The sequence below is a fragment of the Pseudonaja textilis genome, chromosome 3 (genome assembly GCF_049901715.1).
Source record: "Pseudonaja textilis isolate UNSWEBS1 chromosome 3, rPseTex1.2, whole genome shotgun sequence".
In the NCBI taxonomy this organism is placed as follows: domain Eukaryota; kingdom Metazoa; phylum Chordata; class Lepidosauria; order Squamata; family Elapidae; genus Pseudonaja; species Pseudonaja textilis.
Window position 1 is genome coordinate 46,651,956 of NC_141992.1, and position 14,056 is coordinate 46,666,011.

A 14,056-nucleotide genomic window follows, 5' to 3' on the forward strand; every position below is an offset into this window, starting at 1 on the left:
ACTAAGACTTTTTGAGTACTGTATGACTAATAGTGACATGCAAAAGGTGTATTTCTGCAACAGTAGTTAACTGTATTATCTCTTGTGAGAAGAATATTCTTTGGTTTATTGGAGTTTCATCTACTTTAACAAAAAGAATTATCTTTTGGAAAGCTTTTAACAAAAAGAATTATCTTTTGGAAAGCTTTTGTTACTATTCTTTGCAAGTTTGGGGCTAAGTAGTATTTTACACTTTACTTCATTTTTAACCATATGTTTTATATGTGTGTGTATTATGATTAGGTTTGGAATTTCTTAGCCATTATCAAAAACTTTATTAGAAGAAGAAAGCATAGTAATTCTCAGGAATCTCTTTTTGGTGTTAAGTTTCTGTTTTAACATCAGGAGAATGTTCAAACTGAGATATAAATTCTATTTCAGAGAATATTAAGATTTACAACCAAAAAGTAGCACATATCAATCCTGAGGAACACAGATGCACCCACAAAATGTGGTGTACAAGAGTTGTTTATTTCATGCAGACTAATAGATCTGTATGTTCAACTAGCTTCTATGTCTTCTACATCCAAAAACTCAGGCAATGCATAGACAAGAGAGCCTGGTGTAAAGATCGGAGAATGAGTAGTTGATGCACAGCAACCATTTTCAGGATTGTAAGAAGGAAATTCAAGTATTTTCCTTTCTTTTTTTGTGAAATAGTCACAAACCATAAATCATACAATTACAACTATAGAAATAGCAGCAAATTATCACACAAATCTGTAATAATTCTTAAAATAATCTTGAAATAAATCTGCCTTCTCACAATTTTTTTAACCCATGATAAAGGAAGGCATGTTTGGGAGTAGGGAGAATCGTCTTAAACTGACTTTTCCCAGCACCACTCAAGAAATTATGTGAAACCTGGTTGGAGTGCACCCAGCTTGACATGAATAAAATTTATTATACTAATGAAGACAGTCTCATATCCAAGCTCAAGATGCAGAAGACCCAACCAGTCCTTGCTCTAACTCCATTTCTTATGAAAAAGTCTAATATCAGAAAGTTCAAATGTATGTGGAGATCATTCTAATCCAACACCACTCAATGTGGGATCTAGCCTCTGACAACCTCCAACAGAGAATTCAATCCTTCATGTGATAGCATGTTCCACAGGCTGATGACTTATCCACTTGGAAAGTTCCTCCTGATATCGAGCCAGAATCTATTTCCTTGTAATTTTAACCAGCTGCCTCTTGCTTTGCACTTTGCAGTAACAGAAATACATTTAGCCCCTCTTCTATGTGGCAAGATAGCTGAAGAACGCTATCATATTTCTCCTCAATTATCTCTTCTGTAGGCAAAACACCTATTTTAGCCAGTCCTTATATGGCTTGATGTTGAAACTGTTCACCATCTTGATAACCCTCCTGTTGAATCACATACTCTAATTTTACATTTTCCTTTCTGAACTATAGTGAACTGGGATACAGTTTTTCAAATGGGTCTGACTGGAACAAATGCTTCTTATGATCTGGCCCCTATAGCCCTATTAAGGCACCCAGAGATAATGTTGTCTTTTTAGCAGCAGGATTCCAGTGTCAGTTTACGTTTCACTTGCAGCCAATAAGACACCTGAATCTTTCACAAATGGTACTGCCAAGTCAGGTCTGCCTATCCTATATTTGTGCTTTTCCTTTTTTTTACCCAGATACAGATTTTTTACATTCTCCCTTTTAAATACCATCTTATTCACTTCACTCACTTTACAGACTGTTCTAGACCTTTTTGAATGTTCCTTCTCTGTACTAACCATTCTCGCCAAGTCATTGATAGGCCAGGTTCCCAGACACATCTCTCACTACTTCACTCCATTAATGAGCACTCTTTGGATACAGTCATTCAGCCAATTGTGAGTCCAACCCGTAGTTATCATCTAACCCATACTAAACCAGTTTATTAAGGAGAATGTCATAAACTGTCCTGCTGAAGGCTTTATGTTTAAGATAATCCCATGATATATTAACCTAATAGCGCTGTCAAAGAAGAATATATGGGCAGTTGGGACAATTTTGTGGTCCAAAACTCATTCTGGTTTTTGTTAGTTAAAGCATGGGTATTGAACTGCTCACAAACATACTGTTTAATAATGTGTTTGAGTTGATTTAGAGAAAAGTCCGCAGAAGTTACATACTTCTTTAAACTGCCTTGAGAAAATCAATCTAGTTCAACCAATCTTAATTGTATCTTCTTTGGGACTTTAGCCTTCCAAACTAATTTCTCCATTCTGAGTGATCCATTCCCACTAACATTCTAGTGCTATTGTGTGTTTGTTTTGTCTGAAAAGCAAACAAACAAAAATGATTGGAACAAGTCTTAATTACTGGGGTAAAGTATGTATTTTAATTCAGAAAATTCTTAAAATAATTGAATCCAGAAGTTTTTCTTTTTGGTTTGATGGATAAGTAGTTGGAGAAAAAAGCATGAGGTTTTGTTTTTATATATGATAATGGCAGCAAGACGTTTGTATGGACAAAGACTTAAAGATTTCCACAATGGAAGAATGGATGGTGAAATTAATGGAACTGACCAAGAAGATGAAATGAACTATTTTGATTTTTAAAAAAGCCTTTTTCTAGATTTTGTCCCAGGTAGAAATAGCTTTTTCCTGGAAACCATAAAAATGTTGTATTAATTGTGGAATTATAATGATTAGAATTTTTTATTATTATAGAAATGCTGTTAGTATTGAGTTTGAGATGAACAAGTTAATATATTTTATATTTGCAACTGTATCAAAGAAAGTTGGAAGTTATCTTTTTTCTATTTCTTTTTTCCTTATTCCTTTGAACTTTTCCCTTCCCTTCTCAATTCCTTTTTTCTTGTTTTTTTTTTCCTTCTCAATTCCTTTTTTTCTTGTTTTTATATGTTAGCCTTTGCAGAAGTTTAGTAAAGTATATTTTTAAAAATTGATTAGAATAGAAGTAAATGCTTGATCCCAGGCTGGCTGGAGCTATACTCATCAAGGCTCAATCTAGCTGCATCAGCACAGTTTAGAAGGGTGGGAAACCAAGGAGGGAAAAGAGCCTTCCCTGCATAGCTCAGTGAAACAAGATCAGGCCTTAGGAAAAGTGGGGAAGAAGTGGGGAAAATATGCCTAGACAAGAAGCAGCTGCCTACCACCCCTCCCTGAGCTGCCCATCAGGCTGAATCTGAAAGGCCCCTTTCCCCTTCCATTGCTCTGGAGGAAAAAAGAAAGAAATCATGCTTCTCTATTTTAACTCTCTAAAGTGCTGAAGCCCCAATTGGCCCACTGGCTTCTGCCGACAAACCAATCATATAACTGTTGCCAAGATGATGCAGCTGAGTTGACTTGGTGTTTGCTGAGAACGGATAGTGGGGAAAAGGTTGTTGGGTTTTTTTTTTCCTCCTTTCCTGTTTCTGTTGCAAGCAGTCTCCGGATAGAGGAGGCACCTGATGCAACAGGCGACCCTGCAGGGTTGGGTTGGGCAAGGCTCCATCCATCAACATCTTGTCAGCCCAGCAGCTTTGTTTCCACCCTGCGGGGGTGGAGTGCAAGATCTGTGGATTCTTCCGCAAACACAAGCTGAGTAACACATCTCTGCTCCCTGCAGCAACTGAGAAGTTGTGTGTTCCTTCTTTAAGGGGTGCTGTGCATTTTCTGCTTTTAACATTTACCTCTTGGTCTAAATCTCTGACCAGACACTTGTACTACCATACAATCCAAACCACAGGAGAAACACGAATGAAGCCCAAGAAACTTAAGCCTCTCGGTCTGGAGTTTTGCACTCTGATTCAGGAACCCAACTTAAACCCCAACATAGTTTTAGTACACATGTTAGAATTAAACTCTGATTCTTCCCATTCCTAAATGCTTCACATAATTTCCTTCTGCAGTACTCGGGAATGTTATTTAATCATCAAGCCTCTGTAATATTCCTTCTGTTCCTTCTGTAAAACAAACAAGCCTAGAAATATTTTTAGACTTTGTCAATAAGAATTTCCATGTCTTCTTAGTTTCTATTCATTCCTTCTCCCCTTTGTTGAAGTGACCATCTGTCAGGCTGTACTGTACACCATGCGCCAGCAGTGTCTGCCCCATAAACATCACGATAGGTGCTTTATTTGACTGTGAAAAAGAAAGGTGGGTGATCTCTTCCTTGGCTCCAAAAGGGGCCTTCAAAGGATAAAAGGTAAACACTGGCATCGCCTGCAGAAAATACTTTTCTGCGCTGGCTTTTCTGGGTGATGATACTTGATGGGATTAAGATTCTGGATGGCTGGGCCTTTATACTCTTTAATGTTGGCAGTTTTTCTCTCTGACACCTGGGAAAAATGGACAATCATTCTGAGTCCTCACTTGGCTTGGATTTGTTCCCTTGCTGCATACCAGGCCCTCCGCATGAGAAGAGCGATGAGTGAAAGGACACCAACCCAGCCCTGCTGGCTGGAAGCATGTATATGTGGCCCCTGTGGTTACCCTTGGAAACGGTGCTTCAGCTAACATCTGCCATGCCTGTCCTTTTAGGGAGAGAGAGAGAGAGAGAGAGAGAGACCTTTCTGCCAGTTCTTTTTCTGATGCTTGAAAGCATAAGTGTGAAAAAGCCCAGTATTTCAGATTTCTCACACCTCTCATTCAAATATAGAGTCCACATTGGTTAGAATGGACCTTTCCAAAGGAAAACAGATTTGTTTCTTCATTCCATCCTAGTTAAACAATCATATGCACTCAACCAGTAAAAACAGTTTTCAGGATAGGCCTGGATAACTACTTGCTTGTTTATTTTGGACAATTTTCCCTTACGTCAAATAAAAGGAGGAAATGCCAACTTTTTGCTATCTTTATCTTTCTGCAAGAATATACAGGGCATGATAATAATAATATTGTGACATAGATGAATATATTGATGTGCAAATCTTTTTTGGAAATGTAGAAAATATTTATGTGCATGGATCAGTAGGCATCCAGTGCAATACTCTACTACAATGTCAAAACACAGAGAAGATTAACTCTTTTGCTTCTTGTTTTCTTTTTTAAGTTTAGCAGCTTCACTGGTCACTGGTATGCCATATGCTATATTCAAAACTTGGCAAGATGCAAGACAAGGAACTTTTCCAGGCCTGGTCAAAACCCAAAACTGATGGACTAACCCCACTTCAAAGTTTCAATAGTTTTCCTTTTTGCACATTAACAATTAAGGGTTTGTACAGGAAAAGGTTTGTGAAAAAATGCATCCCATGCATCCCATCCGGAAAAAAATATGTTGTTTTCCTAGGTAAAACACACGACTGAATCAGGCAAAAAAAAACCCAAAACAACCGTCTGTCTCAGTTCCCAGGAAGAGCTATGCTTTTTCTAGGCAATAAAACAGAAACCAAAATGTAGAGGTAGTCAGTTTTGGGATTTAAAAAGTCCCTGATCTTTCCTGGGTATATTCTGAGTTGGTGAAAAACAGGAATCTGTTTTCCAGTCTAGTAATTCCCTTGAATGTTAAATATGCCCAGAAAATTGGAGTGTGATGAGATTGCATTGACTCCCGTATGTTAAATGAGACGAAAGGGTTGGGAAATAGATCCTTAATTGGCGAGGAGGATAATTCCTGCAAAAATAACAGCTGAGGGTTCATTGAGGGTGTCTGGCAGTGCCTGAGAGAGGGAGAGCACTTTGATCTCACCTCCTCTGCCAGCTAGCACCAGGATACTTCAAGCTGCCTTTAGGGCACAGGGTGATGTAGTTTCAAGGAATCACTAAGGCAGGCAGAGCTAAAACAGGAGACAGAAAAGAGAGCTTGTGTGTGGAGATTAGTGCAAGGATTACAACGATATCTGCTGAGCCAGGATTCTGAGCCTTAATACCCAAAGCACTCTGAGAAGGGGAAAAAGGAGGAGGAGAGGTAGAATCAGTGAGGCCCCAGGGCTAAAAGAAAAATGTCCAATCTTTCTAATTGATAGTTGATACCTCTCTGTTCAGTGGATTTATATTACCACTTTTGCCTTCTAGATATCCCACCTCTTCAAGGTACCTCAGGTTATTGGGGTGGAATGAAGATGGATGGGAGGTGATACAAATCAAAAGTTATTAATTTCCTATCTGGACACCTCTTGTGTAGGAAGGGAAGGGGCCTCTTATTAGTTTATACTGCAAGGAGAATCAACAGAAGAACAAGAAGATACTGTAATTGCAGTATTGGTGTTTGCTTGATTCAAGCAATTTTCAGATGTTCTTGTAGCTGAGTGACTATAGCAGCTATTTCTCCTTGGAGTCAATAGAAATTTTCATTTATGTAGATTTCAACAAAGTGCAAAGTGAAAAAGACCCATTTGAGTAGTTGCAATTCATATTTAATCAGTGAAGAACAAGGAGATGGTTGATTCAAGCACTTTTTACTTATTCCTGCAGCAAAGGGATTATAGAAACTATTTCTCCCTTCAGTAGGTAATTATAAATATTTATGTCATTTTCAGAAGTTTACAAAAAAAAAGAATTTTATGATAGTTGCATGTTATTTTTAATCAGTTCAGGCTTAATTAACCAGATTGCAAAACAAAAAAACTTTTTTAAAAAAAATACTCATAAAAACTATATAGCAAGATAAATATGCCTTTCAAAAGAAGTGAAAGAGAAGATTTTTCACTACAAGACACACTATACAACACATAGAGTTGTTGATATAATCCATAATGCTGTTTCTACATCAATATACTTCTGTATTTTACACCAGCAAACAGAAACTAGAAAGCATTGTGCCAAAATAAAAATGAAATTTATAGCTTCTTGAAAATTACAACTTTCCAGGTATCTTGCAAAAACAAAACACTCTACTTTTCAAAGCCAAGACTAAATGGAGAATTTATCCTATGATTTGCTCTAATATAAATTGCATTATAACTTTGTTGCTTATCACTATGGTTGTATGTACATTGAGAGCTTACACACTAGAAACAAATTTCTTGTGTGTCTAATCACCAATAAAGAATTCTATGTTTGTATTAAGCTGGATTGACTCTATGGGAGGAAAAGAGATATTACTTTTTTGCCCCTTCAGAAAAGGAAGAAAACTCTTGTGGGCCCAACTGGAACTTTTTTCTTATTGCAGAAAGCAGGTAGGGGTTAGATCAGGGGTGTCAAATTCAATTTCATTGAAGGCCGCATCAGGGTTGTGTTTGACCTCAGAAGGCTGGGGTGGACATGACCAGCTTGACATCACTCATGTTGGAGGATACCTGTGGTGGCCCAAGCGCTCTGCCAATGGAAAAGGGCTCCAGAGGTCCGTTTTCAGCTGCAACGGCCTCCTGCAACCCTCTGCCAGCAGAAATTGAGCTCAGGAGGGCTGCATGTGCCCCTCCCAGGCCTGTGGTCCTTGAGTTTGACACCCCTGGGTTAGATAATGCCATTCAAGACTATGTCTGAAAGAATTATAATCTTTTTCCAACTTCCATTACCTCAATCTGGTTTAGCTACCTTCCATTTTATTAAAAGTCTACGGAGATTCTCAGTCATCTAAGTCATGGTGGTCCCAAAGCTGCTTTTTCAGGACACCATTTTGTTTTAAACAGATTGAGCATGCATAGCTGTTTTGGATCTTGGATCCATGAGATACTCATTTTCTTGAGAAAGATTTTATTGGAAATTGGCAGCCTAGAGCAGGGGTGTCCAAATCATGTTGTCACAGCAGCGCCTCGTGATGTATCGGGACTTTTTTCCCCTTTGCTAAACTGGGTGTGGGCGTGGGCAGCATATCATGCATTTCGCCCATGGGCCAGACGTTTGACAGCCCTGGCCTGTCATGATTAACGAACCGGTGGTTACACCAGGAGAATCCCACCCCTGCTTGCAAGACTCTATTAAATACATCTTATAATAAAGGTAGAGCTAGAGTCCTGGTTGTGGTGCTTGCCTGAACTACTTTGTAGGAGGCTAACAGAGAGGCAGGGAGTAACCAGCACAGTAGATGAAGATATGGCAAGCTTGCAATTAGTCATAGTCGCCAAATTCTTTTCAAATAGATACATGAAACTATTGGAAAAGGTCATCTGAAATTTTAACATTTGGTTTCATACTGAGGGTTAGTTCTATTTGTTAATTATTGCCAAAGAAACTGCAAATTCTGAACTTTTGTTTGGATGGAGGACTTTTCTCCACTTGCATTAACAATAGAACAAGTATGCCCTAGCAATATCTTTTTTCTGCCGTGTTCCACAACTTTACCTCCATTCTGTCCCCAGCCTAAGAGTAAGTCAAGCTTAAATCATTCCTTTCTGAATTCCCTGTTGATGATCACTTCTGGTTTAATGTATTACAATGTACCATACAGTATAATACCACTGAAGATTATTGGAAATCATACCAGATGCCAATTTGTTTTTCAGCACAGTTTAATTTGGTGATTCTTAAGTGGGCTGGAGGCAGAATGTATGCAAAATACTTAGCACACAAATAAGTGTGGATAAACATATGGACTATGTGAATGTTATAGGAGTGGATATTACTAGAAACCATTTTTGCTTCTTTTGTATTATTTATAGATTTTTTAATTAATTTATAATATGACATACAAAGAGAATACAAAAATAAATATTAGGGAAATTAGAGAAGGAAAAAGGGAAGCGGATAGTGAGGGAAAGCAAGTGGGGGGGGGGGGAGGCATCAACTTCCGAATCCTTTCGTACAGTAAATAAAATAAGGCATTAACAGCTACCCTCAACTTCCTACTTTTTCATAATAATAGAAACTAGCCATTTCATTTTTTTTCCACCTCAAGCACAAAGTCCAGAAGTAGTTTCCAAGTAGAAGTAAAGGTATTTGTGGTTTTTTTCTTTAATCAAAACAGTTGCCTCTGCTAACTCCATCAGTTTTTGCAGCCATTCATCTATTATGGAGATCGAGGTGACCTTCCATTGCTGCCGTCGGCATATATAACATCAGAGTTCTAAATTTTTTTCCCAAGTCTTGTTCCCATTTTTTGCTTCTTTTTAAGCAAGAAAAGATGAAGGGCTGCGTGCTATTTTACCAGGAGCAGGAAGCTGAGAAGGGGTAATAAACTCAGCAGTGAGCAAGTTTATACAAGGAGCATTGATGGCTTCTGGCTAATTTGGACTCAGCAATAATTGGCGAAAGGTGTTGCCTTGAAGCTCCAAATTCACAACACATAGACAACACCAAACTGAATGTGTCTTTGATCTGCAGATGGTGAGGAGAAAGTGACAGAAATGCAGCTGGATTGGAAATGTTTTTATATGGAATGAATGTGTGGAACAGAGTTCATGAAGTGATAGCTACAAATGATTGCGACTTCACAGAAGTGAAGACAATGACAGGTGCAATATGGCTTACCATGACTTTTTAACAATCTGTATATATCCTTTTGTCCATAATATTAACCATTCCTAGAAATGAGTGGAATCTCTAAGTGGTAGTCTTTTCCCAATGTGCACTGACTTTGAATTAAGAGTTCAATTTAATTAACTAGCTTTCTTTCCTCAGTCTGCCCAGACATTTAGACAACAATGGGGTTTATTTTGTTTGAAGGATCACATTGCTCACACTGCTTCATAGTCATTGCTTATTAAGCAGCTTATGAAAACTTTCCCAGTGATTACTGGAATCCATTGTACATTCAGACCATGCTATCCTTGATTTAAAAAAAAAATCACTAGAGGAAAAATAATTGTGTTCATCATGATGAAATTAAAAGGAGGGCCATCCTCAAAGGATGTGCTTTGGTCAGTCACAGCTTTACAGTGCTGCAATACACATGATTTTTCAATATAGCTGGAATTAAAACAAAGATGAGCCTCTAAAAATGTCTGTACTTTTAAGTGATCTGCAAAATAAAAACCTCTTGGCAACCACAATTTGCCAAGTTCAACTTCCTTTGTTGTGACTATGGGGAAAGGGTTAGATGAAAATCTGACAAACGGTATATTATGTTTGCATATCTTGTGATATGCTTCTAAACAGAACTACCAACAACTTTCCATCATGTTAGGGTTCATCATACAACAACTGCCTTGCTGAAACAAACCATCTGGATGGGAAACTGGAAATTCATCCATGTCACCTTCAGATTTATAATGGAAAAGAGATTTGGAGATAAAGTTCTCCAGTTCTCCGAACTACTCAAAATTTCTGCTACCAGTTCTCCAGAACTGGTCAGAACCTGCTGAATACCACCTCTGGTCCTAGGGGATCACCTGATCACCTTTTGCAACCTTCTTATAAGCCTAGTTAATGGGGAAACCAGATTCATTTAACAACTGTATACTGTAACTTAACAGCGATTGTTATTAACTGTGTTATTAACTTCACAGTGATTATTAACTTGTTATTAACTTAGCAGAGATTGTTATTAACTGCCTTATTAATTGCAGTGATTCACTTAACTACTGTGACAAGAAAGGTCATAAAATGGGGCAAATTCACTTAAAAAAATGTTTTGCTTGGCAACAGAAATGCTGGGCTCAATTATGATCCTAAATCAAAGACTACCTTATAGGATCCCTTAATTAGATAACATCATCATAGATGACTCTAAGACACGCAACATAGTGCCTTCACATTTTGGATTTCAGTTCTCATTAACTTTAGCCAGTTTGGCCAGTGACAAATGACTCTGTAATTGAGAGTATTTAAAAGAGAAGACACCAAGATACCAAGCTGCCTTTTCCTGATGAGTCTTATAGATAGAAGAAAGTTCCCTTCCCTGAGGAATTCTCAATTTGGGGCAGAGGGAATGAAAAAGCATCAATCTGAAGCCCTTCCACTACTATTGACTCAAGGGAATGGGTGATGCGGTTAAATACATCTAGAAGAAGAAGAAGAGGAGATCAATGGAAGATGGAACAACAAGGAAGAGCAGCCAGCTAATGGCACAAAAGATTTTACCCATAAGCCAAATCATTAATTCCTTTTTCTTTTTTCTTTTGGCTTGTCCTAGACCGTAGGATCTTCTTCTCTACAACCACCCAGTTATCCTTTCTGTTCTGCTCTGGCAGTTTTCTCCTGGCTGGCTGTATCTTTTACTCCCTTAGTACATGAGAGAGATGATGAAACCTGAGCAATCATTTCTGTGCCTTCCTTTATACATGCAGTACATCTCCCGACCATGATTCTCACGTGTACTTTCTAAACTGAAATTATTTTGAGCAATTTTTTTTGCAATCCATGCTTAAAAGATTGTTGCTGCGTTTAAAGACTACTCACTCTTTTTATATTCACCAAATAAGGAACCACCTAAAGGAAGGGTGTTGACATGCTGAATTGACTAGCTACTGTCTAGGCAATCCAGGGCACTTTCATCCCCCGCACCCCCACCTCAGTACAATGGAAAGAAATTGCCTTCAGCTTCAAAGAGATTTTGTCAGGGGATGATTAGTATTAAGCACACCCATATAATCGACTAATCTGCTCTGCACAGACCCATCCCTTGGTTGATTTCATTCTTCAACAGACCCACAGTATCATTCTAGGCACTGAATGAATCCAATAAACCAGTCTTCTCCAGACAAAACCAAACAAGCTAAAAAAAAAAAAAAAGGAAAACAAACACCTCCCCCTTTTAAAATCTCGCTCCTCAAGCCATCCCAGGACACAGAATCAGAGGCAGGGCAACCAAGCTCAAAAGAGTTTGTGATGGATGAGAAAAGGGGAGCATCAGATATGGCCCGGCTAGAAAACGAGGATTGGGTTTTGCCATTCAGCAGCAAGCCCTTGAAACACTTCTGCACACAGACATCAACATGCAAATCCTGGAGATGCGAGCAAGCTCTGCTGCCCCGACCTGTATAATGCACAAATAAAAAGAGGCCACTTTGCTCCCAAGCTCCCTTGGCCCATTTACCCTCATCCACCACCTCCCCAAAAGACAAAAGGTGCAGCTTAGTGATGCATGAAAAAAGGAACAAAAGGAAAAGGCCTCCTCCTTGGTCCTGCTTCTAAACTCCCCAACTAGACAGATGGCAACAGTTGCCCCCACACCAGTTGCATGTGTCACAGTGAACAAGCCTCTTTTATCCCCCCAACAGGTCATAAATAAGAATGGTGCAGACAGGGATGGTGTGAGGAGGGGGGCAGGGAGGCAAGTCCGCTCCTGTTTCAAAGTCCAAAGGAAAATAATTCAAGCAAGCTCAGAGTGGCTTACGTGTGAGTCCATCTGTCTGGTTTGCAACCGATGACTTCTCCCATGTGCTTTTCAAATATATTGTTGTTGATGTTGTTGTTATTGTTGTTGTTGTTGATGATGATGGTGATGATATGTCAGAACTCATTTATATACAAGCGACTGTTCATCAAGCTAAGATAATACTCCAGGCTTGCCTTCCCATTTATAATATTTTAATTTTCTCAGCATGGTGCCTAAGATGGTATTGTTTTGATAACAATCTTAGCTTCCCCAAGAAATTGCACACCCTTTTAAAAGAGGTTCTTATAGCTAGGTCAGTTTTGTTCAACTATTATTATATTTGCAGTTAGGTTTCTGGTGATGTTTGAGTTAATAATTCTGTTATTTTTTAATGCTCTATCCTAGTTTTGAGGTTCAATTTTTTTTAAAAAAATTGCTAAGATGTATATATATATGTATGTATATATAGAGAGATAGTATTTAAAAGCTTCTTAAGCACAGTTTGCAATAGAAAATTAGGATCTGAAAGTAATGGTAGTTAATGTAATTCAGTCGGGAATAACAGTCCCAATTGTACATTTTCACTTCACTCTAACCAGATGACAAACAACAATTAATCTAACAGCAGATCAATCCCATTTGTGTTACTTAGACATACATTCCACTGAATTCAATCACACTTATTCTGTACATAGTTGGAAAAGCAGGTTCACACATGCAAACTAAGAAACCTAAACACGTATCTTGCCTATGAGTATGAATGCATGACTATATGTTAAACTGCAGCAGAGATTAAAGGATCTGCAAATGCACCCAGGCAAACACTAGACACTGCTTAGGCAAAGAACAGGAAAATGCCTGCCAATCGGCTTTGATGTTAAATATGAGACAACTGCTGAGCACAAGAAACCAGACAAAGCACAGCAAAAACAATGAGACAATATAGGTCAGCACAATGAATGTTAGAAGCCTCTGCTTATCAGCTGTCCAATCTATAGCACTGCTTTTTTAATACTGTATTGTTAGTGCTCATAAATTAATTTCAAGACTCCTGATTTCATGACACGTGAAATGTATGCATATCAGCCTTCCACAAACTGCCACCCTATCTCTTATCTCTCCAATTCAAAGCTAGCATAGCTGGAAATTATGGAATTTGGAATCTGACACATCCAGAAGGCACCAGGTAATGACGGCTTCTCTTGAATTGCAGAGATAATAATGAAATAAGACCTATAGTTTCCTATATTTCAGGGATACATCATAAAAGATGTGTTTACCATTAAATATTATGTTGTGAGTTTGTATACCCAGGAAACCACTAACGGTTGCAAAGTCCTGGTGATGAGTTTGAAAACATATGAATAAAAATGCAGGTGCAAAAGCTCAACAATGCTGTCACTGTCATTATATAGACTTCTGAACTTCTCCAGCTTTTGAGATATTCCCGATATAGGTTCCATTATCCTAAGGGCACAACTATTAGTAGTATTGGGTGGGTTTAGTAGAGATAATAATTGGAGAAACACATGGAGAAACTAGTTGGGGAAAGGTTTCATACAACCTGGGACAAGCACAAAAATATTTAGTTACTTGCCTGAGAACACTGACATTTCTAAGCCCATTTTAATTTAACAATAAAAAGTTTTGTTATACAACTTGATGTTATAAGATTTAAATTTCATAATTGGAACTTAAACTGTGTATTTTATAATCTCTGCCACCTAAACTGTAAATATTCTGTTCAATCTCCTTTGAGGCCTTTGAGAGAAGTGATCCAGGTATCCACACTTGGTATTATGATGTGTCCCTATAACTTTCATTTGAAGTCTTTGAACCAGTTGGAAGCCAACATCCGATCTACCTATTAGTAGAGTAGAGTATTGGCTCCACCTTTTTCTGCACTGCTTTATTTGAAACTAAAATAAAGGAAA